This window comes from Trachinotus anak, unplaced genomic scaffold, assembly GCF_046630095.1.
Source record: "Trachinotus anak isolate AG129_WGS33_773 ecotype Australia unplaced genomic scaffold, CSIRO_AGI_Tana_v1 ptg000001l, whole genome shotgun sequence".
NCBI lineage: Eukaryota > Metazoa > Chordata > Actinopteri > Carangiformes > Carangidae > Trachinotus > Trachinotus anak.
The window spans coordinates 15,263,868-15,286,831 of NW_027273852.1; the positions used below are offsets into that span (position 1 = coordinate 15,263,868).

At 51.9% G+C, this 22,964-nt stretch overlaps 28 non-coding genes across 28 annotated transcripts; all 28 read left to right on the forward strand.

Annotated features, from left to right (window-relative positions):
* The first annotated feature begins 170 nt into the window (after nt 1-170).
* On the forward strand, nt 171-334 carry LOC139626715 (U1 spliceosomal RNA). The gene has a single exon (XR_011692391.1). It is a non-coding gene; the product is annotated as a U1 spliceosomal RNA (small nuclear RNA).
* A 658-nt stretch (nt 335-992) lies between these two features.
* LOC139626869 (U1 spliceosomal RNA) lies at nt 993-1,156 on the forward strand. The gene has a single exon (XR_011692446.1). It is a non-coding gene; the product is annotated as a U1 spliceosomal RNA (small nuclear RNA).
* Nucleotides 1,157-1,814: 658 nt separating this feature from the next.
* On the forward strand, nt 1,815-1,978 carry LOC139626872 (U1 spliceosomal RNA). The gene has a single exon (XR_011692447.1). It is a non-coding gene; the product is annotated as a U1 spliceosomal RNA (small nuclear RNA).
* Nucleotides 1,979-2,636: 658 nt separating this feature from the next.
* Nucleotides 2,637-2,800, forward strand: LOC139626884 (U1 spliceosomal RNA). The gene has a single exon (XR_011692451.1). It is a non-coding gene; the product is annotated as a U1 spliceosomal RNA (small nuclear RNA).
* Nucleotides 2,801-3,458: 658 nt separating this feature from the next.
* Nucleotides 3,459-3,622, forward strand: LOC139626890 (U1 spliceosomal RNA). Its single transcript, XR_011692452.1, has one exon. It is a non-coding gene; the product is annotated as a U1 spliceosomal RNA (small nuclear RNA).
* Nucleotides 3,623-4,280: 658 nt separating this feature from the next.
* LOC139626893 (U1 spliceosomal RNA) lies at nt 4,281-4,444 on the forward strand. Its single transcript, XR_011692453.1, has one exon. It is a non-coding gene; the product is annotated as a U1 spliceosomal RNA (small nuclear RNA).
* A 658-nt stretch (nt 4,445-5,102) lies between these two features.
* Nucleotides 5,103-5,266, forward strand: LOC139626432 (U1 spliceosomal RNA). The gene has a single exon (XR_011692274.1). It is a non-coding gene; the product is annotated as a U1 spliceosomal RNA (small nuclear RNA).
* A 658-nt stretch (nt 5,267-5,924) lies between these two features.
* LOC139626898 (U1 spliceosomal RNA) lies at nt 5,925-6,088 on the forward strand. Its single transcript, XR_011692454.1, has one exon. It is a non-coding gene; the product is annotated as a U1 spliceosomal RNA (small nuclear RNA).
* Nucleotides 6,089-6,746: 658 nt separating this feature from the next.
* LOC139626904 (U1 spliceosomal RNA) lies at nt 6,747-6,910 on the forward strand. Its single transcript, XR_011692456.1, has one exon. It is a non-coding gene; the product is annotated as a U1 spliceosomal RNA (small nuclear RNA).
* A 658-nt stretch (nt 6,911-7,568) lies between these two features.
* LOC139626908 (U1 spliceosomal RNA) lies at nt 7,569-7,732 on the forward strand. The gene has a single exon (XR_011692457.1). It is a non-coding gene; the product is annotated as a U1 spliceosomal RNA (small nuclear RNA).
* Nucleotides 7,733-8,390: 658 nt separating this feature from the next.
* LOC139626592 (U1 spliceosomal RNA) lies at nt 8,391-8,554 on the forward strand. Its single transcript, XR_011692349.1, has one exon. It is a non-coding gene; the product is annotated as a U1 spliceosomal RNA (small nuclear RNA).
* A 658-nt stretch (nt 8,555-9,212) lies between these two features.
* On the forward strand, nt 9,213-9,376 carry LOC139626913 (U1 spliceosomal RNA). The gene has a single exon (XR_011692458.1). It is a non-coding gene; the product is annotated as a U1 spliceosomal RNA (small nuclear RNA).
* A 658-nt stretch (nt 9,377-10,034) lies between these two features.
* Nucleotides 10,035-10,198, forward strand: LOC139626919 (U1 spliceosomal RNA). Its single transcript, XR_011692462.1, has one exon. It is a non-coding gene; the product is annotated as a U1 spliceosomal RNA (small nuclear RNA).
* Nucleotides 10,199-10,856: 658 nt separating this feature from the next.
* Nucleotides 10,857-11,020, forward strand: LOC139626926 (U1 spliceosomal RNA). Its single transcript, XR_011692463.1, has one exon. It is a non-coding gene; the product is annotated as a U1 spliceosomal RNA (small nuclear RNA).
* A 658-nt stretch (nt 11,021-11,678) lies between these two features.
* On the forward strand, nt 11,679-11,842 carry LOC139626934 (U1 spliceosomal RNA). The gene has a single exon (XR_011692464.1). It is a non-coding gene; the product is annotated as a U1 spliceosomal RNA (small nuclear RNA).
* A 658-nt stretch (nt 11,843-12,500) lies between these two features.
* On the forward strand, nt 12,501-12,664 carry LOC139626723 (U1 spliceosomal RNA). The gene has a single exon (XR_011692393.1). It is a non-coding gene; the product is annotated as a U1 spliceosomal RNA (small nuclear RNA).
* A 658-nt stretch (nt 12,665-13,322) lies between these two features.
* Nucleotides 13,323-13,486, forward strand: LOC139626942 (U1 spliceosomal RNA). Its single transcript, XR_011692468.1, has one exon. It is a non-coding gene; the product is annotated as a U1 spliceosomal RNA (small nuclear RNA).
* Nucleotides 13,487-14,144: 658 nt separating this feature from the next.
* On the forward strand, nt 14,145-14,308 carry LOC139626437 (U1 spliceosomal RNA). Its single transcript, XR_011692275.1, has one exon. It is a non-coding gene; the product is annotated as a U1 spliceosomal RNA (small nuclear RNA).
* A 658-nt stretch (nt 14,309-14,966) lies between these two features.
* Nucleotides 14,967-15,130, forward strand: LOC139626947 (U1 spliceosomal RNA). Its single transcript, XR_011692470.1, has one exon. It is a non-coding gene; the product is annotated as a U1 spliceosomal RNA (small nuclear RNA).
* A 658-nt stretch (nt 15,131-15,788) lies between these two features.
* LOC139626952 (U1 spliceosomal RNA) lies at nt 15,789-15,952 on the forward strand. Its single transcript, XR_011692471.1, has one exon. It is a non-coding gene; the product is annotated as a U1 spliceosomal RNA (small nuclear RNA).
* Nucleotides 15,953-16,610: 658 nt separating this feature from the next.
* Nucleotides 16,611-16,774, forward strand: LOC139626956 (U1 spliceosomal RNA). Its single transcript, XR_011692472.1, has one exon. It is a non-coding gene; the product is annotated as a U1 spliceosomal RNA (small nuclear RNA).
* Nucleotides 16,775-17,432: 658 nt separating this feature from the next.
* On the forward strand, nt 17,433-17,596 carry LOC139626725 (U1 spliceosomal RNA). The gene has a single exon (XR_011692394.1). It is a non-coding gene; the product is annotated as a U1 spliceosomal RNA (small nuclear RNA).
* Nucleotides 17,597-18,254: 658 nt separating this feature from the next.
* LOC139626958 (U1 spliceosomal RNA) lies at nt 18,255-18,418 on the forward strand. Its single transcript, XR_011692473.1, has one exon. It is a non-coding gene; the product is annotated as a U1 spliceosomal RNA (small nuclear RNA).
* A 658-nt stretch (nt 18,419-19,076) lies between these two features.
* LOC139626443 (U1 spliceosomal RNA) lies at nt 19,077-19,240 on the forward strand. Its single transcript, XR_011692279.1, has one exon. It is a non-coding gene; the product is annotated as a U1 spliceosomal RNA (small nuclear RNA).
* A 658-nt stretch (nt 19,241-19,898) lies between these two features.
* Nucleotides 19,899-20,062, forward strand: LOC139625558 (U1 spliceosomal RNA). The gene has a single exon (XR_011691921.1). It is a non-coding gene; the product is annotated as a U1 spliceosomal RNA (small nuclear RNA).
* A 658-nt stretch (nt 20,063-20,720) lies between these two features.
* Nucleotides 20,721-20,884, forward strand: LOC139625562 (U1 spliceosomal RNA). The gene has a single exon (XR_011691922.1). It is a non-coding gene; the product is annotated as a U1 spliceosomal RNA (small nuclear RNA).
* Nucleotides 20,885-21,542: 658 nt separating this feature from the next.
* On the forward strand, nt 21,543-21,706 carry LOC139625565 (U1 spliceosomal RNA). Its single transcript, XR_011691926.1, has one exon. It is a non-coding gene; the product is annotated as a U1 spliceosomal RNA (small nuclear RNA).
* A 658-nt stretch (nt 21,707-22,364) lies between these two features.
* Nucleotides 22,365-22,528, forward strand: LOC139625570 (U1 spliceosomal RNA). The gene has a single exon (XR_011691927.1). It is a non-coding gene; the product is annotated as a U1 spliceosomal RNA (small nuclear RNA).
* Nucleotides 22,529-22,964: the final 436 nt, after the last annotated feature.

Below are 22,964 nucleotides of genomic sequence, written 5' to 3' on the forward strand. Positions count from 1 at the left end.
TGTACCACATACCACACTGCAGCAGTGTCTGCAACTTTTCCTGCAACTTGTGCAGCGTCAAAGTTGAGTTGACGCTAAAGGCACTGAACTCTGGGATTATGCGTTTTAAGCACCGTCACCCAGGGCGCCGTGCCTGGGAATGAGCCCCCTGTCTCTGACACTTCCAACTCATACTTACCTGGCAGGGGAGATACCATGATCAAGAAGGTGGTTCACCCAGGGCGAGACTCAGCCATTGCACTCCGGTTGTGCTGACCCCTGCGAATTCCCCAAATGTGGGAATCTCGACTGCATAATTCCTGGTAGTGGGGGACTGCGTTCGCGCTCTCCCCTGATTATTATGTTGAAGGAAAACCACAGCCTTTCAAGATGGCCACATGCTGCGCGTTGTGCTGGTTTCCAGCTGAAGGTGACGTGGGATGGTCTTGACTTTGAGCTCGGAGGTTACTTTTGCAGTTTGTCCAGAACGTGGCAGCGTTTCCCGTACGCTGTGAAGCTGTGCGTTCACTGAAGACGCTCCCCCGTGATACTGATGATGGAAGTGGGCGTGGCCTTTTGAGATGATGGAAAAACTGCGTGCTCTACTCTGTGATTTCGTGCTGTCTTTCTGGGAAAAGCGTGCGCTAGACATTCTCCTATTGCTATTGGCATCGGTGTCGGGCTTTGGTGCGGTCGCTGCTGTCCCACGGACAAAACAGCGCGCTGCGTGGCTTTTTCAGCTTGCCGAGTAGCTTTACATGCAATCTTACCGCATACCACACTGCAGCAGTGTTTACTTACTTTGTTTTGCCAGAACAAGTGAGCGAGGGAACAAAACAAATGTGTACCACATACCACACTGCAGCAGTGTCTGCAACTTTTCCTGCAACTTGTGCAGCGTCAAAGTTGAGTTGACGCTAAAGGCACTGAACTCTGGGATTATGCGTTTTAAGCACCGTCACCCAGGGCGCCGTGCCTGGGAATGAGCCCCCTGTCTCTGACACTTCCAACTCATACTTACCTGGCAGGGGAGATACCATGATCAAGAAGGTGGTTCACCCAGGGCGAGGCTCAGCCATTGCACTCCGGTTGTGCTGACCCCTGCGAATTCCCCAAATGTGGGAATCTCGACTGCATAATTTCTGGTAGTGGGGGACTGCGTTCGCGCTCTCCCCTGATTATTATGTTGAAGGAAAACCACAGCCTTTCAAGATGGCCACATGCTGCGCGTTGTGCTGGTTTCCAGCTGAAGGTGACGTGGGATTGTCTTGACTTTGAGCTCGGAGGTTACTTTTGCAGTTTGTCCAGAACGTGGCAGCGTTTCCCGTACGCTGTGAAGCTGTGCGTTCACTGAAGACGCTCCCCCGTGATACTGATGATGGAAGTGGGCGTGGCCTTTTGAGATGATGGAAAAACTGCGTGCTCTACTCTGTGATTTCGTGCTGTCTTTCTGGGAAAAGCGTGCGCTAGACATTCTCCTATTGCTATTGGCATCGGTGTCGGGCTTTGGTGCGGTCGCTGCTGTCCCACGGACAAAACAGCGCGCTGCGTGGCTTTTTCAGCTTGCCGAGTAGCTTTACATGCAATCTTACCGCATACCACACTGCAGCAGTGTTTACTTACTTTGTTTTGCCAGAACAAGTGAGCGAGGGAACAAAACAAATGTGTACCACATACCACACTGCAGCAGTGTCTGCAACTTTTCCTGCAACTTGTGCAGCGTCAAAGTTGAGTTGACGCTAAAGGCACTGAACTCTGGGATTATGCGTTTTAAGCACCGTCACCCAGGGCGCCGTGCCTGGGAATGAGCCCCCTGTCTCTGACACTTCCAACTCATACTTACCTGGCAGGGGAGATACCATGATCAAGAAGGTGGTTCACCCAGGGCGAGGCTCAGCCATTGCACTCCGGTTGTGCTGACCCCTGCGAATTCCCCAAATGTGGGAATCTCGACTGCATAATTTCTGGTAGTGGGGGACTGCGTTCGCGCTCTCCCCTGATTATTATGTTGAAGGAAAACCACAGCCTTTCAAGATGGCCACATGCTGCGCGTTGTGCTGGTTTCCAGCTGAAGGTGACGTGGGATTGTCTTGACTTTGAGCTCGGAGGTTACTTTTGCAGTTTGTCCAGAACGTGGCAGTGTTTCCCGTACGCTGTGAAGCTGTGCGTTCACTGAAGACGCTCCCCCGTGATACTGATGATGGAAGTGGGCGTGGCCTTTTGAGATAATGGAAAAACTGCATGCTCTACTCTGTGATTTCGTGCTGTCTTTCTGGGAAAAGCGTGCGCTAGACATTCTCCTATTGCTATTGGCATCGGTGTCGGGCTTTGGTGCGGTCGCTGCTGTCCCACGGACAAAACAGCGCGCTGCGTGGCTTTTTCAGCTTGCCGAGTAGCTTTACATGCAATCTTACCGCATACCACACTGCAGCAGTGTTTACTTACTTTGTTTTGCCAGAACAAGTGAGCGAGGGAACAAAACAAATGTGTACCACATACCACACTGCAGCAGTGTCTGCAACTTTTCCTGCAACTTGTGCAGCGTCAAAGTTGAGTTGACGCTAAAGGCACTGAACTCTGGGATTATGCGTTTTAAGCACCGTCACCCAGGGCGCCGTGCCTGGGAATGAGCCCCCTGTCTCTGACACTTCCAACTCATACTTACCTGGCAGGGGAGATACCATGATCAAGAAGGTGGTTCACCCAGGGCGAGGCTCAGCCATTGCACTCCGGTTGTGCTGACCCCTGCGAATTCCCCAAATGTGGGAATCTCGACTGCATAATTTCTGGTAGTGGGGGACTGCGTTCGCGCTCTCCCCTGATTATTATGTTGAAGGAAAACCACAGCCTTTCAAGATGGCCACATGCTGCGCGTTGTGCTGGTTTCCAGCTGAAGGTGACGTGGGATTGTCTTGACTTTGAGCTCGGAGGTTACTTTTGCAGTTTGTCCAGAACGTGGCAGCGTTTCCCGTACGCTGTGAAGCTGTGCGTTCACTGAAGACGCTCCCCCGTGATACTGATGATGGAAGTGGGCGTGGCCTTTTGAGATGATGGAAAAACTGCGTGCTCTACTCTGTGATTTCGTGCTGTCTTTCTGGGAAAAGCGTGCGCTAGACATTCTCCTATTGCTATTGGCATCAGTGTCGGGCTTTGGTGCGGTCGCTGCTGTCCCACGGACAAAACAGCGCGCTGCGTGGCTTTTTCAGCTTGCCGAGTAGCTTTACATGCAATCTTACCGCATACCACACTGCAGCAGTGTTTACTTACTTTGTTTTGCCAGAACAAGTGAGCGAGGGAACAAAACAAATGTGTACCACATACCACACTGCAGCAGTGTCTGCAACTTTTCCTGCAACTTGTGCAGCGTCAAAGTTGAGTTGACGCTAAAGGCACTGAACTCTGGGATTATGCGTTTTAAGCACCGTCACCCAGGGCGCCGTGCCTGGGAATGAGCCCCCTGTCTCTGACACTTCCAACTCATACTTACCTGGCAGGGGAGATACCATGATCAAGAAGGTGGTTCACCCAGGGCGAGGCTCAGCCATTGCACTCCGGTTGTGCTGACCCCTGCGAATTCCCCAAATGTGGGAATCTCGACTGCATAATTTCTGGTAGTGGGGGACTGCGTTCGCGCTCTCCCCTGATTATTATGTTGAAGGAAAACCACAGCCTTTCAAGATGGCCACATGCTGCGCGTTGTGCTGGTTTCCAGCTGAAGGTGACGTGGGATTGTCTTGACTTTGAGCTCGGAGGTTACTTTTGCAGTTTGTCCAGAACGTGGCAGCGTTTCCCGTACGCTGTGAAGCTGTGCGTTCACTGAAGACGCTCCCCCGTGATACTGATGATGGAAGTGGGCGTGGCCTTTTGAGATGATGGAAAAACTGCGTGCTCTACTCTGTGATTTCGTGCTGTCTTTCTGGGAAAAGCGTGCGCTAGACATTCTCCTATTGCTATTGGCATCGGTGTCGGGCTTTGGTGCGGTCGCTGCTGTCCCACGGACAAAACAGCGCGCTGCGTGGCTTTTTCAGCTTGCCGAGTAGCTTTACATGCAATCTTACCGCATACCACACTGCAGCAGTGTTTACTTACTTTGTTTTGCCAGAACAAGTGAGCGAGGGAACAAAACAAATGTGTACCACATACCACACTGCAGCAGTGTCTGCAACTTTTCCTGCAACTTGTGCAGCGTCAAAGTTGAGTTGACGCTAAAGGCACTGAACTCTGGGATTATGCGTTTTAAGCACCGTCACCCAGGGCGCCGTGCCTGGGAATGAGCCCCCTGTCTCTGACACTTCCAACTCATACTTACCTGGCAGGGGAGATACCATGATCAAGAAGGTGGTTCACCCAGGGCGAGGCTCAGCCATTGCACTCCGGTTGTGCTGACCCCTGCGAATTCCCCAAATGTGGGAATCTCGACTGCATAATTTCTGGTAGTGGGGGACTGCGTTCGCGCTCTCCCCTGATTATTATGTTGAAGGAAAACCACAGCCTTTCAAGATGGCCACATGCTGCGCGTTGTGCTGGTTTCCAGCTGAAGGTGACGTGGGATTGTCTTGACTTTGAGCTCGGAGGTTACTTTTGCAGTTTGTCCAGAACGTGGCAGTGTTTCCCGTACGCTGTGAAGCTGTGCGTTCACTGAAGACGCTCCCCCGTGATACTGATGATGGAAGTGGGCGTGGCCTTTTGAGATAATGGAAAAACTGCATGCTCTACTCTGTGATTTCGTGCTGTCTTTCTGGGAAAAGCGTGCGCTAGACATTCTCCTATTGCTATTGGCATCGGTGTCGGGCTTTGGTGCGGTCGCTGCTGTCCCACGGACAAAACAGCGCGCTGCGTGGCTTTTTCAGCTTGCCGAGAAGCTTTACATGCAATCTCACCGCATACCACACTGCAGCAGTGTTTACTTACTTTGTTTTGCCAGAACAAGTGAGCGAGGGAACAAAACAAATGTGTACCTCATACCACACTGCAGCAGTGTCTGCAACTTTTCCTGCAACTTGTGCAGCGTCAAAGTTGAGTTGACGCTAAAGGCACTGAACTCTGGGATTATGCGTTTTAAGCACCGTCACCCAGGGCGCCGTGCCTGGGAATGAGCCCCCTGTCTCTGACACTTCCAACTCATACTTACCTGGCAGGGGAGATACCATGATCAAGAAGGTGGTTCACCCAGGGCGAGGCTCAGCCATTGCACTCCGGTTGTGCTGACCCCTGCGAGTTCCCCAAATGTGGGAATCTCGACTGCATAATTTCTGGTAGTGGGGGACTGCGTTCGCGCTCTCCCCTGATTATTATGTTGAAGGAAAACCACAGCCTTTCAAGATGGCCACATGCTGCGCGTTGTGCTGGTTTCCAGCTGAAGGTGACGTGGGATTGTCTTGACTTTGAGCTCGGAGGTTACTTTTGCAGTTTGTCCAGAACGTGGCAGCGTTTCCCGTACGCTGTGAAGCTGTGCGTTCACTGAAGACGCTCCCCCGTGATACTGATGATGGAAGTGGGCGTGGCCTTTTGAGATGATGGAAAAACTGCGTGCTCTACTCTGTGATTTCGTGCTGTCTTTCTGGGAAAAGCGTGCGCTAGACATTCTCCTATTGCTATTGGCATCGGTGTCGGGCTTTGGTGCGGTCGCTGCTGTCCCACGGACAAAACAGCGCGCTGCGTGGCTTTTTCAGCTTGCCGAGTAGCTTTACATGCAATCTTACCGCATACCACACTGCAGCAGTGTTTACTTACTTTGTTTTGCCAGAACAAGTGAGCGAGGGAACAAAACAAATGTGTACCACATACCACACTGCAGCAGTGTCTGCAACTTTTCCTGCAACTTGTGCAGCGTCAAAGTTGAGTTGACGCTAAAGGCACTGAACTCTGGGATTATGCGTTTTAAGCACCGTCACCCAGGGCGCCGTGCCTGGGAATGAGCCCCCTGTCTCTGACACTTCCAACTCATACTTACCTGGCAGGGGAGATACCATGATCAAGAAGGTGGTTCACCCAGGGCGAGGCTCAGCCATTGCACTCCGGTTGTGCTGACCCCTGCGAATTCCCCAAATGTGGGAATCTCGACTGCATAATTTCTGGTAGTGGGGGACTGCGTTCGCGCTCTCCCCTGATTATTATGTTGAAGGAAAACCACAGCCTTTCAAGATGGCCACATGCTGCGCGTTGTGCTGGTTTCCAGCTGAAGGTGACGTGGGATTGTCTTGACTTTGAGCTCGGAGGTTACTTTTGCAGTTTGTCCAGAACGTGGCAGCGTTACCCGTACGCTGTGAAGCTGTGCGTTCACTGAAGACGCTCCCCCGTGATACTGATGATGGAAGTGGGCGTGGCCTTTTGAGATAATGGAAAAACTGCGTGCTCTACTCTGTGATTTCGTGCTGTCTTTCTGGGAAAAGCGTGCGCTAGACATTCTCCTATTGCTATTGGCATCGGTGTCGGGCTTTGGTGCGGTCGCTGCTGTCCCACGGACAAAACAGCGCGCTGCGTGGCTTTTTCAGCTTGCCGAGTAGCTTTACATGCAATCTCACCGCATACCACACTGCAGCAGTGTTTACTTACTTTGTTTTGCCAGAACAAGTGAGCGAGGGAACAAAACAAATGTGTACCTCATACCACACTGCAGCAGTGTCTGCAACTTTTCCTGCAACTTGTGCAGCGTCAAAGTTGAGTTGACGCTAAAGGCACTGAACTCTGGGATTATGCGTTTTAAGCACCGTCACCCAGGGCGCCGTGCCTGGGAATGAGCCCCCTGTCTCTGACACTTCCAACTCATACTTACCTGGCAGGGGAGATACCATGATCAAGAAGGTGGTTCACCCAGGGCGAGGCTCAGCCATTGCACTCCGGTTGTGCTGACCCCTGCGAATTCCCCAAATGTGGGAATCTCGACTGCATAATTTCTGGTAGTGGGGGACTGCGTTCGCGCTCTCCCCTGATTATTATGTTGAAGGAAAACCACAGCCTTTCAAGATGGCCACATGCTGCGCGTTGTGCTGGTTTCCAGCTGAAGGTGACGTGGGATTGTCTTGACTTTGAGCTCGGAGGTTACTTTTGCAGTTTGTCCAGAACGTGGCAGCGTTTCCCGTACGCTGTGAAGCTGTGCGTTCACTGAAGACGCTCCCCCGTGATACTGATGATGGAAGTGGGCGTGGCCTTTTGAGATGATGGAAAAACTGCGTGCTCTACTCTGTGATTTCGTGCTGTCTTTCTGGGAAAAGCGTGCGCTAGACATTCTCCTATTGCTATTGGCATCGGTGTCGGGCTTTGGTGCGGTCGCTGCTGTCCCACGGACAAAACAGCGCGCTGCGTGGCTTTTTCAGCTTGCCGAGTAGCTTTACATGCAATCTTACCGCATACCACACTGCAGCAGTGTTTACTTACTTTGTTTTGCCAGAACAAGTGAGCGAGGGAACAAAACAAATGTGTACCACATACCACACTGCAGCAGTGTCTGCAACTTTTCCTGCAACTTGTGCAGCGTCAAAGTTGAGTTGACGCTAAAGGCACTGAACTCTGGGATTATGCGTTTTAAGCACCGTCACCCAGGGCGCCGTGCCTGGGAATGAGCCCCCTGTCTCTGACACTTCCAACTCATACTTACCTGGCAGGGGAGATACCATGATCAAGAAGGTGGTTCACCCAGGGCGAGGCTCAGCCATTGCACTCCGGTTGTGCTGACCCCTGCGAATTCCCCAAATGTGGGAATCTCGACTGCATAATTTCTGGTAGTGGGGGACTGCGTTCGCGCTCTCCCCTGATTATTATGTTGAAGGAAAACCACAGCCTTTCAAGATGGCCACATGCTGCGCGTTGTGCTGGTTTCCAGCTGAAGGTGACGTGGGATTGTCTTGACTTTGAGCTCGGAGGTTACTTTTGCAGTTTGTCCAGAACGTGGCAGCGTTTCCCGTACGCTGTGAAGCTGTGCGTTCACTGAAGACGCTCCCCCGTGATACTGATGATGGAAGTGGGCGTGGCCTTTTGAGATGATGGAAAAACTGCGTGCTCTACTCTGTGATTTCGTGCTGTCTTTCTGGGAAAAGCGTGCGCTAGACATTCTCCTATTGCTATTGGCATCAGTGTCGGGCTTTGGTGCGGTCGCTGCTGTCCCACGGACAAAACAGCGCGCTGCGTGGCTTTTTCAGCTTGCCGAGTAGCTTTACATGCAATCTTACCGCATACCACACTGCAGCAGTGTTTACTTACTTTGTTTTGCCAGAACAAGTGAGCGAGGGAACAAAACAAATGTGTACCACATACCACACTGCAGCAGTGTCTGCAACTTTTCCTGCAACTTGTGCAGCGTCAAAGTTGAGTTGACGCTAAAGGCACTGAACTCTGGGATTATGCGTTTTAAGCACCGTCACCCAGGGCGCCGTGCCTGGGAATGAGCCCCCTGTCTCTGACACTTCCAACTCATACTTACCTGGCAGGGGAGATACCATGATCAAGAAGGTGGTTCACCCAGGACGAGGCTCAGCCATTGCACTCCGGTTGTGCTGACCCCTGCGAATTCCCCAAATGTGGGAATCTCGACTGCATAATTTCTGGTAGTGGGGGACTGCGTTCGCGCTCTCCCCTGATTATTATGTTGAAGGAAAACCACAGCCTTTCAAGATGGCCACATGCTGCGCGTTGTGCTGGTTTCCAGCTGAAGGTGACGTGGGATTGTCTTGACTTTGAGCTCGGAGGTTACTTTTGCAGTTTGTCCAGAACGTGGCAGCGTTTCCCGTACGCTGTGAAGCTGTGCGTTCACTGAAGACGCTCCCCCGTGATACTGATGATGGAAGTGGGCGTGGCCTTTTGAGATGATGGAAAAACTGCGTGCTCTACTCTGTGATTTCGTGCTGTCTTTCTGGGAAAAGCGTGCGCTAGACATTCTCCTATTGCTATTGGCATCGGTGTCGGGCTTTGGTGCGGTCGCTGCTGTCCCACGGACAAAACAGCGCGCTGCGTGGCTTTTTCAGCTTGCCGAGTAGCTTTACATGCAATCTTACCGCATACCACACTGCAGCAGTGTTTACTTACTTTGTTTTGCCAGAACAAGTGAGCGAGGGAACAAAACAAATGTGTACCACATACCACACTGCAGCAGTGTCTGCAACTTTTCCTGCAACTTGTGCAGCGTCAAAGTTGAGTTGACGCTAAAGGCACTGAACTCTGGGATTATGCGTTTTAAGCACCGTCACCCAGGGCGCCGTGCCTGGGAATGAGCCCCCTGTCTCTGACACTTCCAACTCATACTTACCTGGCAGGGGAGATACCATGATCAAGAAGGTGGTTCACCCAGGGCGAGGCTCAGCCATTGCACTCCGGTTGTGCTGACCCCTGCGAATTCCCCAAATGTGGGAATCTCGACTGCATAATTTCTGGTAGTGGGGGACTGCGTTCGCGCTCTCCCCTGATTATTATGTTGAAGGAAAACCACAGCCTTTCAAGATGGCCACATGCTGCGCGTTGTGCTGGTTTCCAGCTGAAGGTGACGTGGGATTGTCTTGACTTTGAGCTCGGAGGTTACTTTTGCAGTTTGTCCAGAACGTGGCAGTGTTTCCCGTACGCTGTGAAGCTGTGCATTCACTGAAGACGCTCCCCCGTGATACTGATGATGGAAGTGGGCGTGGCCTTTTGAGATAATGGAAAAACTGCATGCTCTACTCTGTGATTTCGTGCTGTCTTTCTGGGAAAAGCGTGCGCTAGACATTCTCCTATTGCTATTGGCATCGGTGTCGGGCTTTGGTGCGGTCGCTGCTGTCCCACGGACAAAACAGCGCGCTGCGTGGCTTTTTCAGCTTGCCGAGTAGCTTTACATGCAATCTTACCGCATACCACACTGCAGCAGTGTTTACTTACTTTGTTTTGCCAGAACAAGTGAGCGAGGGAACAAAACAAATGTGTACCACATACCACACTGCAGCAGTGTCTGCAACTTTTCCTGCAACTTGTGCAGCGTCAAAGTTGAGTTGACGCTAAAGGCACTGAACTCTGGGATTATGCGTTTTAAGCACCGTCACCCAGGGCGCCGTGCCTGGGAATGAGCCCCCTGTCTCTGACACTTCCAACTCATACTTACCTGGCAGGGGAGATACCATGATCAAGAAGGTGGTTCACCCAGGGCGAGGCTCAGCCATTGCACTCCGGTTGTGCTGACCCCTGCGAATTCCCCAAATGTGGGAATCTCGACTGCATAATTTCTGGTAGTGGGGGACTGCGTTCGCGCTCTCCCCTGATTATTATGTTGAAGGAAAACCACAGCCTTTCAAGATGGCCACATGCTGCGCGTTGTGCTGGTTTCCAGCTGAAGGTGACGTGGGATTGTCTTGACTTTGAGCTCGGAGGTTACTTTTGCAGTTTGTCCAGAACGTGGCAGCGTTTCCCGTACGCTGTGAAGCTGTGCGTTCACTGAAGACGCTCCCCCGTGATACTGATGATGGAAGTGGGCGTGGCCTTTTGAGATAATGGAAAAACTGCGTGCTCTACTCTGTGATTTCGTGCTGTCTTTCTGGGAAAAGCGTGCGCTAGACATTCTCCTATTGCTATTGGCATTGGTGTCGGGCTTTGGTGCGGTCGCTGCTGTCCCACGGACAAAACAGCGCGCTGCGTGGCTTTTTCAGCTTGCCGAGTAGCTTTACATGCAATCTTACCGCATACCACACTGCAGCAGTGTTTACTTACTTTGTTTTGCCAGAACAAGTGAGCGAGGGAACAAAACAAATGTGTACCACATACCACACTGCAGCAGTGTCTGCAACTTTTCCTGCAACTTGTGCAGCGTCAAAGTTGAGTTGACGCTAAAGGCACTGAACTCTGGGATTATGCGTTTTAAGCACCGTCACCCAGGGCGCCGTGCCTGGGAATGAGCCCCCTGTCTCTGACACTTCCAACTCATACTTACCTGGCAGGGGAGATACCATGATCAAGAAGGTGGTTCACCCAGGGCGAGGCTCAGCCATTGCACTCCGGTTGTGCTGACCCCTGCGAATTCCCCAAATGTGGGAATCTCGACTGCATAATTTCTGGTAGTGGGGGACTGCGTTCGCGCTCTCCCCTGATTATTATGTTGAAGGAAAACCACAGCCTTTCAAGATGGCCACATGCTGCGCGTTGTGCTGGTTTCCAGCTGAAGGTGACGTGGGATTGTCTTGACTTTGAGCTCGGAGGTTACTTTTGCAGTTTGTCCAGAACGTGGCAGCGTTTCCCGTACGCTGTGAAGCTGTGCGTTCACTGAAGACGCTCCCCCGTGATACTGATGATGGAAGTGGGCGTGGCCTTTTGAGATAATGGAAAAACTGCGTGCTCTACTCTGTGATTTCGTGCTGTCTTTCTGGGAAAAGCGTGCGCTAGACATTCTCCTATTGCTATTGGCATCGGTGTCGGGCTTTGGTGCGGTCGCTGCTGTCCCACGGACAAAACAGCGCGCTGCGTGGCTTTTTCAGCTTGCCGAGTAGCTTTACATGCAATCTTACCGCATACCACACTGCAGCAGTGTTTACTTACTTTGTTTTGCCAGAACAAGTGAGCGAGGGAACAAAACAAATGTGTACCACATACCACACTGCAGCAGTGTCTGCAACTTTTCCTGCAACTTGTGCAGCGTCAAAGTTGAGTTGACGCTAAAGGCACTGAACTCTGGGATTATGCGTTTTAAGCACCGTCACCCAGGGCGCCGTGCCTGGGAATGAGCCCCCTGTCTCTGACACTTCCAACTCATACTTACCTGGCAGGGGAGATACCATGATCAAGAAGGTGGTTCACCCAGGGCGAGGCTCAGCCATTGCACTCCGGTTGTGCTGACCCCTGCGAATTCCCCAAATGTGGGAATCTCGACTGCATAATTTCTGGTAGTGGGGGACTGCGTTCGCGCTCTCCCCTGATTATTATGTTGAAGGAAAACCACAGCCTTTCAAGATGGCCACATGCTGCGCGTTGTGCTGGTTTCCAGCTGAAGGTGACGTGGGATTGTCTTGACTTTGAGCTCGGAGGTTACTTTTGCAGTTTGTCCAGAACGTGGCAGCGTTTCCCGTACGCTGTGAAGCTGTGCGTTCACTGAAGACGCTCCCCCGTGATACTGATGATGGAAGTGGGCGTGGCCTTTTGAGATAATGGAAAAACTGCATGCTCTACTCTGTGATTTCGTGCTGTCTTTCTGGGAAAAGCGTGCGCTAGACATTCTCCTATTGCTATTGGCATCGGTGTCGGGCTTTGGTGCGGTCGCTGCTGTCCCACGGACAAAACAGCGCGCTGCGTGGCTTTTTCAGCTTGCCGAGTAGCTTTACATGCAATCTTACCGCATACCACACTGCAGCAGTGTTTACTTACTTTGTTTTGCCAGAACAAGTGAGCGAGGGAACAAAACAAATGTGTACCACATACCACACTGCAGCAGTGTCTGCAACTTTTCCTGCAACTTGTGCAGCGTCAAAGTTGAGTTGACGCTAAAGGCACTGAACTCTGGGATTATGCGTTTTAAGCACCGTCACCCAGGGCGCCGTGCCTGGGAATGAGCCCCCTGTCTCTGACACTTCCAACTCATACTTACCTGGCAGGGGAGATACCATGATCAAGAAGGTGGTTCACCCAGGGCGAGGCTCAGCCATTGCACTCCGGTTGTGCTGACCCCTGCGAATTCCCCAAATGTGGGAATCTCGACTGCATAATTCCTGGTAGTGGGAGACTGCGTTCGCGCTCTCCCCTGATTATTATGTTGAAGGAAAACCACAGCCTTTCAAGATGGCCACATGCTGCGCGTTGTGCTGGTTTCCAGCTGAAGGTGACGTGGGATTGTCTTGACTTTGAGCTCGGAGGTTACTTTTGCAGTTTGTCCAGAACGTGGCAGCGTTTCCCGTACGCTGTGAAGCTGTGCGTTCACTGAAGACGCTCCCCCGTGATACTGATGATGGAAGTGGGCGTGGCCTTTTGAGATGATGGAAAAACTGCGTGCTCTACTCTGTGATTTCGTGCTGTCTTTCTGGGAAAAGCGTGCGCTAGACATTCTCCTATTGCTATTGGCATCGGTGTCGGGCTTTGGTGCGGTCGCTGCTGTCCCACGGACAAAACAGCGCGCTGCGTGGCTTTTTCAGCTTGCCGAGTAGCTTTACATGCAATCTTACCGCATACCACACTGCAGCAGTGTTTACTTACTTTGTTTTGCCAGAACAAGTGAGCGAGGGAACAAAACAAATGTGTACCACATACCACACTGCAGCAGTGTCTGCAACTTTTCCTGCAACTTGTGCAGCGTCAAAGTTGAGTTGACGCTAAAGGCACTGAACTCTGGGATTATGCGTTTTAAGCACCGTCACCCAGGGCGCCGTGCCTGGGAATGAGCCCCCTGTCTCTGACACTTCCAACTCATACTTACCTGGCAGGGGAGATACCATGATCAAGAAGGTGGTTCACCCAGGGCGAGGCTCAGCCATTGCACTCCGGTTGTGCTGACCCCTGCGAATTCCCCAAATGTGGGAATCTCGACTGCATAATTTCTGGTAGTGGGGGACTGCGTTCGCGCTCTCCCCTGATTATTATGTTGAAGGAAAACCACAGCCTTTCAAGATGGCCACATGCTGCGCGTTGTGCTGGTTTCCAGCTGAAGGTGACGTGGGATTGTCTTGACTTTGAGCTCGGAGGTTACTTTTGCAGTTTGTCCAGAACGTGGCAGCGTTACCCGTACGCTGTGAAGCTGTGCGTTCACTGAAGACGCTCCCCCGTGATACTGATGATGGAAGTGGGCGTGGCCTTTTGAGATAATGGAAAAACTGCGTGCTCTACTCTGTGATTTCGTGCTGTCTTTCTGGGAAAAGCGTGCGCTAGACATTCTCCTATTGCTATTGGCATCGGTGTCGGGCTTTGGTGCGGTCGCTGCTGTCCCACGGACAAAACAGCGCGCTGCGTGGCTTTTTCAGCTTGCCGAGAAGCTTTACATGCAATCTCACCGCATACCACACTGCAGCAGTGTTTACTTACTTTGTTTTGCCAGAACAAGTGAGCGAGGGAACAAAACAAATGTGTACCTCATACCACACTGCAGCAGTGTCTGCAACTTTTCCTGCAACTTGTGCAGCGTCAAAGTTGAGTTGACGCTAAAGGCACTGAACTCTGGGATTATGCGTTTTAAGCACCGTCACCCAGGGCGCCGTGCCTGGGAATGAGCCCCCTGTCTCTGACACTTCCAACTCATACTTACCTGGCAGGGGAGATACCATGATCAAGAAGGTGGTTCACCCAGGGCGAGGCTCAGCCATTGCACTCCGGTTGTGCTGACCCCTGCGAGTTCCCCAAATGTGGGAATCTCGACTGCATAATTTCTGGTAGTGGGGGACTGCGTTCGCGCTCTCCCCTGATTATTATGTTGAAGGAAAACCACAGCCTTTCAAGATGGCCACATGCTGCGCGTTGTGCTGGTTTCCAGCTGAAGGTGACGTGGGATTGTCTTGACTTTGAGCTCGGAGGTTACTTTTGCAGTTTGTCCAGAACGTGGCAGCGTTTCCCGTACGCTGTGAAGCTGTGCGTTCACTGAAGACGCTCCCCCGTGATACTGATGATGGAAGTGGGCGTGGCCTTTTGAGATAATGGAAAAACTGCATGCTCTACTCTGTGATTTCGTGCTGTCTTTCTGGGAAAAGCGTGCGCTAGACATTCTCCTATTGCTATTGGCATCGGTGTCGGGCTTTGGTGCGGTCGCTGCTGTCCCACGGACAAAACAGCGCGCTGCGTGGCTTTTTCAGCTTGCCGAGTAGCTTTACATGCAATCTTACCGCATACCACACTGCAGCAGTGTTTACTTACTTTGTTTTGCCAGAACAAGTGAGCGAGGGAACAAAACAAATGTGTACCACATACCACACTGCAGCAGTGTCTGCAACTTTTCCTGCAACTTGTGCAGCGTCAAAGTTGAGTTGACGCTAAAGGCACTGAACTCTGGGATTATGCGTTTTAAGCACCGTCACCCAGGGCGCCGTGCCTGGGAATGAGCCCCCTGTCTCTGACACTTCCAACTCATACTTACCTGGCAGGGGAGATACCATGATCAAGAAGGTGGTTCACCCAGGGCGAGGCTCAGCCATTGCACTCCGGTTGTGCTGACCCCTGCGAATTCCCCAAATGTGGGAATCTCGACTGCATAATTTCTGGTAGTGGGGGACTGCGTTCGCGCTCTCCCCTGATTATTATGTTGAAGGAAAACCACAGCCTTTCAAGATGGCCACATGCTGCGCGTTGTGCTGGTTTCCAGCTGAAGGTGACGTGGGATTGTCTTGACTTTGAGCTCGGAGGTTACTTTTGCAGTTTGTCCAGAACGTGGCAGCGTTTCCCGTACGCTGTGAAGCTGTGCGTTCACTGAAGACGCTCCCCCGTGATACTGATGATGGAAGTGGGCGTGGCCTTTTGAGATAATGGAAAAACTGCGTGCTCTACTCTGTGATTTCGTGCTGTCTTTCTGGGAAAAGCGTGCGCTAGACATTCTCCTATTGCTATTGGCATTGGTGTCGGGCTTTGGTGCGGTCGCTGCTGTCCCACGGACAAAACAGCGCGCTGCGTGGCTTTTTCAGCTTGCCGAGTAGCTTTACATGCAATCTTACCGCATACCACACTGCAGCAGTGTTTACTTACTTTGTTTTGCCAGAACAAGTGAGCGAGGGAACAAAACAAATGTGTACCACATACCACACTGCAGCAGTGTCTGCAACTTTTCCTGCAACTTGTGCAGCGTCAAAGTTGAGTTGACGCTAAAGGCACTGAACTCTGGGATTATGCGTTTTAAGCACCGTCACCCAGGGCGCCGTGCCTGGGAATGAGCCCCCTGTCTCTGACACTTCCAACTCATACTTACCTGGCAGGGGAGATACCATGATCAAGAAGGTGGTTCACCCAGGGCGAGGCTCAGCCATTGCACTCCGGTTGTGCTGACCCCTGCGAATTCCCCAAATGTGGGAATCTCGACTGCATAATTTCTGGTAGTGGGGGACTGCGTTCGCGCTCTCCCCTGATTATTATGTTGAAGGAAAACCACAGCCTTTCAAGATGGCCACATGCTGCGCGTTGTGCTGGTTTCCAGCTGAAGGTGACGTGGGATTGTCTTGACTTTGAGCTCGGAGGTTACTTTTGCAGTTTGTCCAGAACGTGGCAGCGTTTCCCGTACGCTGTGAAGCTGTGCGTTCACTGAAGACGCTCCCCCGTGATACTGATGATGGAAGTGGGCGTGGCCTTTTGAGATAATGGAAAAACTGCGTGCTCTACTCTGTGATTTCGTGCTGTCTTTCTGGGAAAAGCGTGCGCTAGACATTCTCCTATTGCTATTGGCATCGGTGTCGGGCTTTGGTGCGGTCGCTGCTGTCCCACGGACAAAACAGCGCGCTGCGTGGCTTTTTCAGCTTGCCGAGTAGCTTTACATGCAATCTTACCGCATACCACACTGCAGCAGTGTTTACTTACTTTGTTTTGCCAGAACAAGTGAGCGAGGGAACAAAACAAATGTGTACCACATACCACACTGCAGCAGTGTCTGCAACTTTTCCTGCAACTTGTGCAGCGTCAAAGTTGAGTTGACGCTAAAGGCACTGAACTCTGGGATTATGCGTTTTAAGCACCGTCACCCAGGGCGCCGTGCCTGGGAATGAGCCCCCTGTCTCTGACACTTCCAACTCATACTTACCTGGCAGGGGAGATACCATGATCAAGAAGGTGGTTCACCCAGGGCGAGGCTCAGCCATTGCACTCCGGTTGTGCTGACCCCTGCGAATTCCCCAAATGTGGGAATCTCGACTGCATAATTTCTGGTAGTGGGGGACTGCGTTCGCGCTCTCCCCTGATTATTATGTTGAAGGAAAACCACAGCCTTTCAAGATGGCCACATGCTGCGCGTTGTGCTGGTTTCCAGCTGAAGGTGACGTGGGATTGTCTTGACTTTGAGCTCGGAGGTTACTTTTGCAGTTTGTCCAGAACGTGGCAGCGTTTCCCGTACGCTGTGAAGCTGTGCGTTCACTGAAGACGCTCCCCCGTGATACTGATGATGGAAGTGGGCGTGGCCTTTTGAGATAATGGAAAAACTGCATGCTCTACTCTGTGATTTCGTGCTGTCTTTCTGGGAAAAGCGTGCGCTAGACATTCTCCTATTGCTATTGGCATCGGTGTCGGGCTTTGGTGCGGTCGCTGCTGTCCCACGGACAAAACAGCGCGCTGCGTGGCTTTTTCAGCTTGCCGAGTAGCTTTACATGCAATCTTACCGCATACCACACTGCAGCAGTGTTTACTTACTTTGTTTTGCCAGAACAAGTGAGCGAGGGAACAAAACAAATGTGTACCACATACCACACTGCAGCAGTGTCTGCAACTTTTCCTGCAACTTGTGCAGCGTCAAAGTTGAGTTGACGCTAAAGGCACTGAACTCTGGGATTATGCGTTTTAAGCACCGTCACCCAGGGCGCCGTGCCTGGGAATGAGCCCCCTGTCTCTGACACTTCCAACTCATACTTACCTGGCAGGGGAGATACCATGATCAAGAAGGTGGTTCACCCAGGGCGAGGCTCAGCCATTGCACTCCGGTTGTGCTGACCCCTGCGAATTCCCCAAATGTGGGAATCTCGACTGCATAATTCCTGGTAGTGGGAGACTGCGTTCGCGCTCTCCCCTGATTATTATGTTGAAGGAAAACCACAGCCTTTCAAGATGGCCACATGCTGCGCGTTGTGCTGGTTTCCAGCTGAAGGTGACGTGGGATTGTCTTGACTTTGAGCTCGGAGGTTACTTTTGCAGTTTGTCCAGAACGTGGCAGCGTTTCCCGTACGCTGTGAAGCTGTGCGTTCACTGAAGACGCTCCCCCGTGATACTGATGATGGAAGTGGGCGTGGCCTTTTGAGATGATGGAAAAACTGCGTGCTCTACTCTGTGATTTCGTGCTGTCTTTCTGGGAAAAGCGTGCGCTAGACATTCTCCTATTGCTATTGGCATCGGTGTCGGGCTTTGGTGCGGTCGCTGCTGTCCCACGGACAAAACAGCGCGCTGCGTGGCTTTTTCAGCTTGCCGAGTAGCTTTACATGCAATCTTACCGCATACCACACTGCAGCAGTGTTTACTTACTTTGTTTTGCCAGAACAAGTGAGCGAGGGAACAAAACAAATGTGTACCACATACCACACTGCAGCAGTGTCTGCAACTTTTCCTGCAACTTGTGCAGCGTCAAAGTTGAGTTGACGCTAAAGGCACTGAACTCTGGGATTATGCGTTTTAAGCACCGTCACCCAGGGCGCCGTGCCTGGGAATGAGCCCCCTGTCTCTGACACTTCCAACTCATACTTACCTGGCAGGGGAGATACCATGATCAAGAAGGTGGTTCACCCAGGGCGAGGCTCAGCCATTGCACTCCGGTTGTGCTGACCCCTGCGAATTCCCCAAATGTGGGAATCTCGACTGCATAATTTCTGGTAGTGGGGGACTGCGTTCGCGCTCTCCCCTGATTATTATGTTGAAGGAAAACCACAGCCTTTCAAGATGGCCACATGCTGCGCGTTGTGCTGGTTTCCAGCTGAAGGTGACGTGGGATTGTCTTGACTTTGAGCTCGGAGGTTACTTTTGCAGTTTGTCCAGAACGTGGCAGCGTTACCCGTACGCTGTGAAGCTGTGCGTTCACTGAAGACGCTCCCCCGTGATACTGATGATGGAAGTGGGCGTGGCCTTTTGAGATAATGGAAAAACTGCGTGCTCTACTCTGTGATTTCGTGCTGTCTTTCTGGGAAAAGCGTGCGCTAGACATTCTCCTATTGCTATTGGCATCGGTGTCGGGCTTTGGTGCGGTCGCTGCTGTCCCACGGACAAAACAGCGCGCTGCGTGGCTTTTTCAGCTTGCCGAGAAGCTTTACATGCAATCTCACCGCATACCACACTGCAGCAGTGTTTACTTACTTTGTTTTGCCAGAACAAGTGAGCGAGGGAACAAAACAAATGTGTACCTCATACCACACTGCAGCAGTGTCTGCAACTTTTCCTGCAACTTGTGCAGCGTCAAAGTTGAGTTGACGCTAAAGGCACTGAACTCTGGGATTATGCGTTTTAAGCACCGTCACCCAGGGCGCCGTGCCTGGGAATGAGCCCCCTGTCTCTGACACTTCCAACTCATACTTACCTGGCAGGGGAGATACCATGATCAAGAAGGTGGTTCACCCAGGGCGAGGCTCAGCCATTGCACTCCGGTTGTGCTGACCCCTGCGAGTTCCCCAAATGTGGGAATCTCGACTGCATAATTTCTGGTAGTGGGGGACTGCGTTCGCGCTCTCCCCTGATTATTATGTTGAAGGAAAACCACAGCCTTTCAAGATGGCCACATGCTGCGCGTTGTGCTGGTTTCCAGCTGAAGGTGACGTGGGATTGTCTTGACTTTGAGCTCGGAGGTTACTTTTGCAGTTTGTCCAGAACGTGGCAGCGTTTCCCGTACGCTGTGAAGCTGTGCGTTCACTGAAGACGCTCCCCCGTGATACTGATGATGGAAGTGGGCGTGGCCTTTTGAGATGATGGAAAAACTGCGTGCTCTACTCTGTGATTTCGTGCTGTCTTTCTGGGAAAAGCGTGCGCTAGACATTCTCCTATTGCTATTGGCATCGGTGTCGGGCTTTGGTGCGGTCGCTGCTGTCCCACGGACAAAACAGCGCGCTGCGTGGCTTTTTCAGCTTGCCGAGTAGCTTTACATGCAATCTTACCGCATACCACACTGCAGCAGTGTTTACTTACTTTGTTTTGCCAGAACAAGTGAGCGAGGGAACAAAACAAATGTGTACCACATACCACACTGCAGCAGTGTCTGCAACTTTTCCTGCAACTTGTGCAGCGTCAAAGTTGAGTTGACGCTAAAGGCACTGAACTCTGGGATTATGCGTTTTAAGCACCGTCACCCAGGGCGCCGTGCCTGGGAATGAGCCCCCTGTCTCTGACACTTCCAACTCATACTTACCTGGCAGGGGAGATACCATGATCAAGAAGGTGGTTCACCCAGGGCGAGGCTCAGCCATTGCACTCCGGTTGTGCTGACCCCTGCGAATTCCCCAAATGTGGGAATCTCGACTGCATAATTTCTGGTAGTGGGGGACTGCGTTCGCGCTCTCCCCTGATTATTATGTTGAAGGAAAACCACAGCCTTTCAAGATGGCCACATGCTGCGCGTTGTGCTGGTTTCCAGCTGAAGGTGACGTGGGATTGTCTTGACTTTGAGCTCGGAGGTTACTTTTGCAGTTTGTCCAGAACGTGGCAGCGTTACCCGTACGCTGTGAAGCTGTGCGTTCACTGAAGACGCTCCCCCGTGATACTGATGATGGAAGTGGGCGTGGCCTTTTGAGATAATGGAAAAACTGCGTGCTCTACTCTGTGATTTCGTGCTGTCTTTCTGGGAAAAGCGTGCGCTAGACATTCTCCTATTGCTATTGGCATCGGTGTCGGGCTTTGGTGCGGTCGCTGCTGTCCCACGGACAAAACAGCGCGCTGCGTGGCTTTTTCAGCTTGCCGAGTAGCTTTACATGCAATCTCACCGCATACCACACTGCAGCAGTGTTTACTTACTTTGTTTTGCCAGAACAAGTGAGCGAGGGAACAAAACAAATGTGTACCTCATACCACACTGCAGCAGTGTCTGCAACTTTTCCTGCAACTTGTGCAGCGTCAAAGTTGAGTTGACGCTAAAGGCACTGAACTCTGGGATTATGCGTTTTAAGCACCGTCACCCAGGGCGCCGTGCCTGGGAATGAGCCCCCTGTCTCTGACACTTCCAACTCATACTTACCTGGCAGGGGAGATACCATGATCAAGAAGGTGGTTCACCCAGGGCGAGGCTCAGCCATTGCACTCCGGTTGTGCTGACCCCTGCGAATTCCCCAAATGTGGGAATCTCGACTGCATAATTTCTGGTAGTGGGGGACTGCGTTCGCGCTCTCCCCTGATTATTATGTTGAAGGAAAACCACAGCCTTTCAAGATGGCCACATGCTGCGCGTTGTGCTGGTTTCCAGCTGAAGGTGACGTGGGATTGTCTTGACTTTGAGCTCGGAGGTTACTTTTGCAGTTTGTCCAGAACGTGGCAGCGTTTCCCGTACGCTGTGAAGCTGTGCGTTCACTGAAGACGCTCCCCCGTGATACTGATGATGGAAGTGGGCGTGGCCTTTTGAGATGATGGAAAAACTGCGTGCTCTACTCTGTGATTTCGTGCTGTCTTTCTGGGAAAAGCGTGCGCTAGACATTCTCCTATTGCTATTGGCATCGGTGTCGGGCTTTGGTGCGGTCGCTGCTGTCCCACGGACAAAACAGCGCGCTGCGTGGCTTTTTCAGCTTGCCGAGTAGCTTTACATGCAATCTTACCGCATACCACACTGCAGCAGTGTTTACTTACTTTGTTTTGCCAGAACAAGTGAGCGAGGGAACAAAACAAATGTGTACCACATACCACACTGCAGCAGTGTCTGCAACTTTTCCTGCAACTTGTGCAGCGTCAAAGTTGAGTTGACGCTAAAGGCACTGAACTCTGGGATTATGCGTTTTAAGCACCGTCACCCAGGGCGCCGTGCCTGGGAATGAGCCCCCTGTCTCTGACACTTCCAACTCATACTTACCTGGCAGGGGAGATACCATGATCAAGAAGGTGGTTCACCCAGGGCGAGGCTCAGCCATTGCACTCCGGTTGTGCTGACCCCTGCGAATTCCCCAAATGTGGGAATCTCGACTGCATAATTTCTGGTAGTGGGGGACTGCGTTCGCGCTCTCCCCTGATTATTATGTTGAAGGAAAACCACAGCCTTTCAAGATGGCCACATGCTGCGCGTTGTGCTGGTTTCCAGCTGAAGGTGACGTGGGATTGTCTTGACTTTGAGCTCGGAGGTTACTTTTGCAGTTTGTCCAGAACGTGGCAGCGTTACCCGTACGCTGTGAAGCTGTGCGTTCACTGAAGACGCTCCCCCGTGATACTGATGATGGAAGTGGGCGTGGCCTTTTGAGATAATGGAAAAACTGCGTGCTCTACTCTGTGATTTCGTGCTGTCTTTCTGGGAAAAGCGTGCGCTAGACATTCTCCTATTGCTATTGGCATCGGTGTCGGGCTTTGGTGCGGTCGCTGCTGTCCCACGGACAAAACAGCGCGCTGCGTGGCTTTTTCAGCTTGCCGAGTAGCTTTACATGCAATCTCACCGCATACCACACTGCAGCAGTGTTTACTTACTTTGTTTTGCCAGAACAAGTGAGCGAGGGAACAAAACAAATGTGTACCTCATACCACACTGCAGCAGTGTCTGCAACTTTTCCTGCAACTTGTGCAGCGTCAAAGTTGAGTTGACGCTAAAGGCACTGAACTCTGGGATTATGCGTTTTAAGCACCGTCACCCAGGGCGCCGTGCCTGGGAATGAGCCCCCTGTCTCTGACACTTCCAACTCATACTTACCTGGCAGGGGAGATACCATGATCAAGAAGGTGGTTCACCCAGGGCGAGGCTCAGCCATTGCACTCCGGTTGTGCTGACCCCTGCGAATTCCCCAAATGTGGGAATCTCGACTGCATAATTTCTGGTAGTGGGGGACTGCGTTCGCGCTCTCCCCTGATTATTATGTTGAAGGAAAACCACAGCCTTTCAAGATGGCCACATGCTGCGCGTTGTGCTGGTTTCCAGCTGAAGGTGACGTGGGATTGTCTTGACTTTGAGCTCGGAGGTTACTTTTGCAGTTTGTCCAGAACGTGGCAGCGTTTCCCGTACGCTGTGAAGCTGTGCGTTCACTGAAGACGCTCCCCCGTGATACTGATGATGGAAGTGGGCGTGGCCTTTTGAGATGATGGAAAAACTGCGTGCTCTACTCTGTGATTTCGTGCTGTCTTTCTGGGAAAAGCGTGCGCTAGACATTCTCCTATTGCTATTGGCATCGGTGTCGGGCTTTGGTGCGGTCGCTGCTGTCCCACGGACAAAACAGCGCGCTGCGTGGCTTTTTCAGCTTGCCGAGTAGCTTTACATGCAATCTTACCGCATACCACACTGCAGCAGT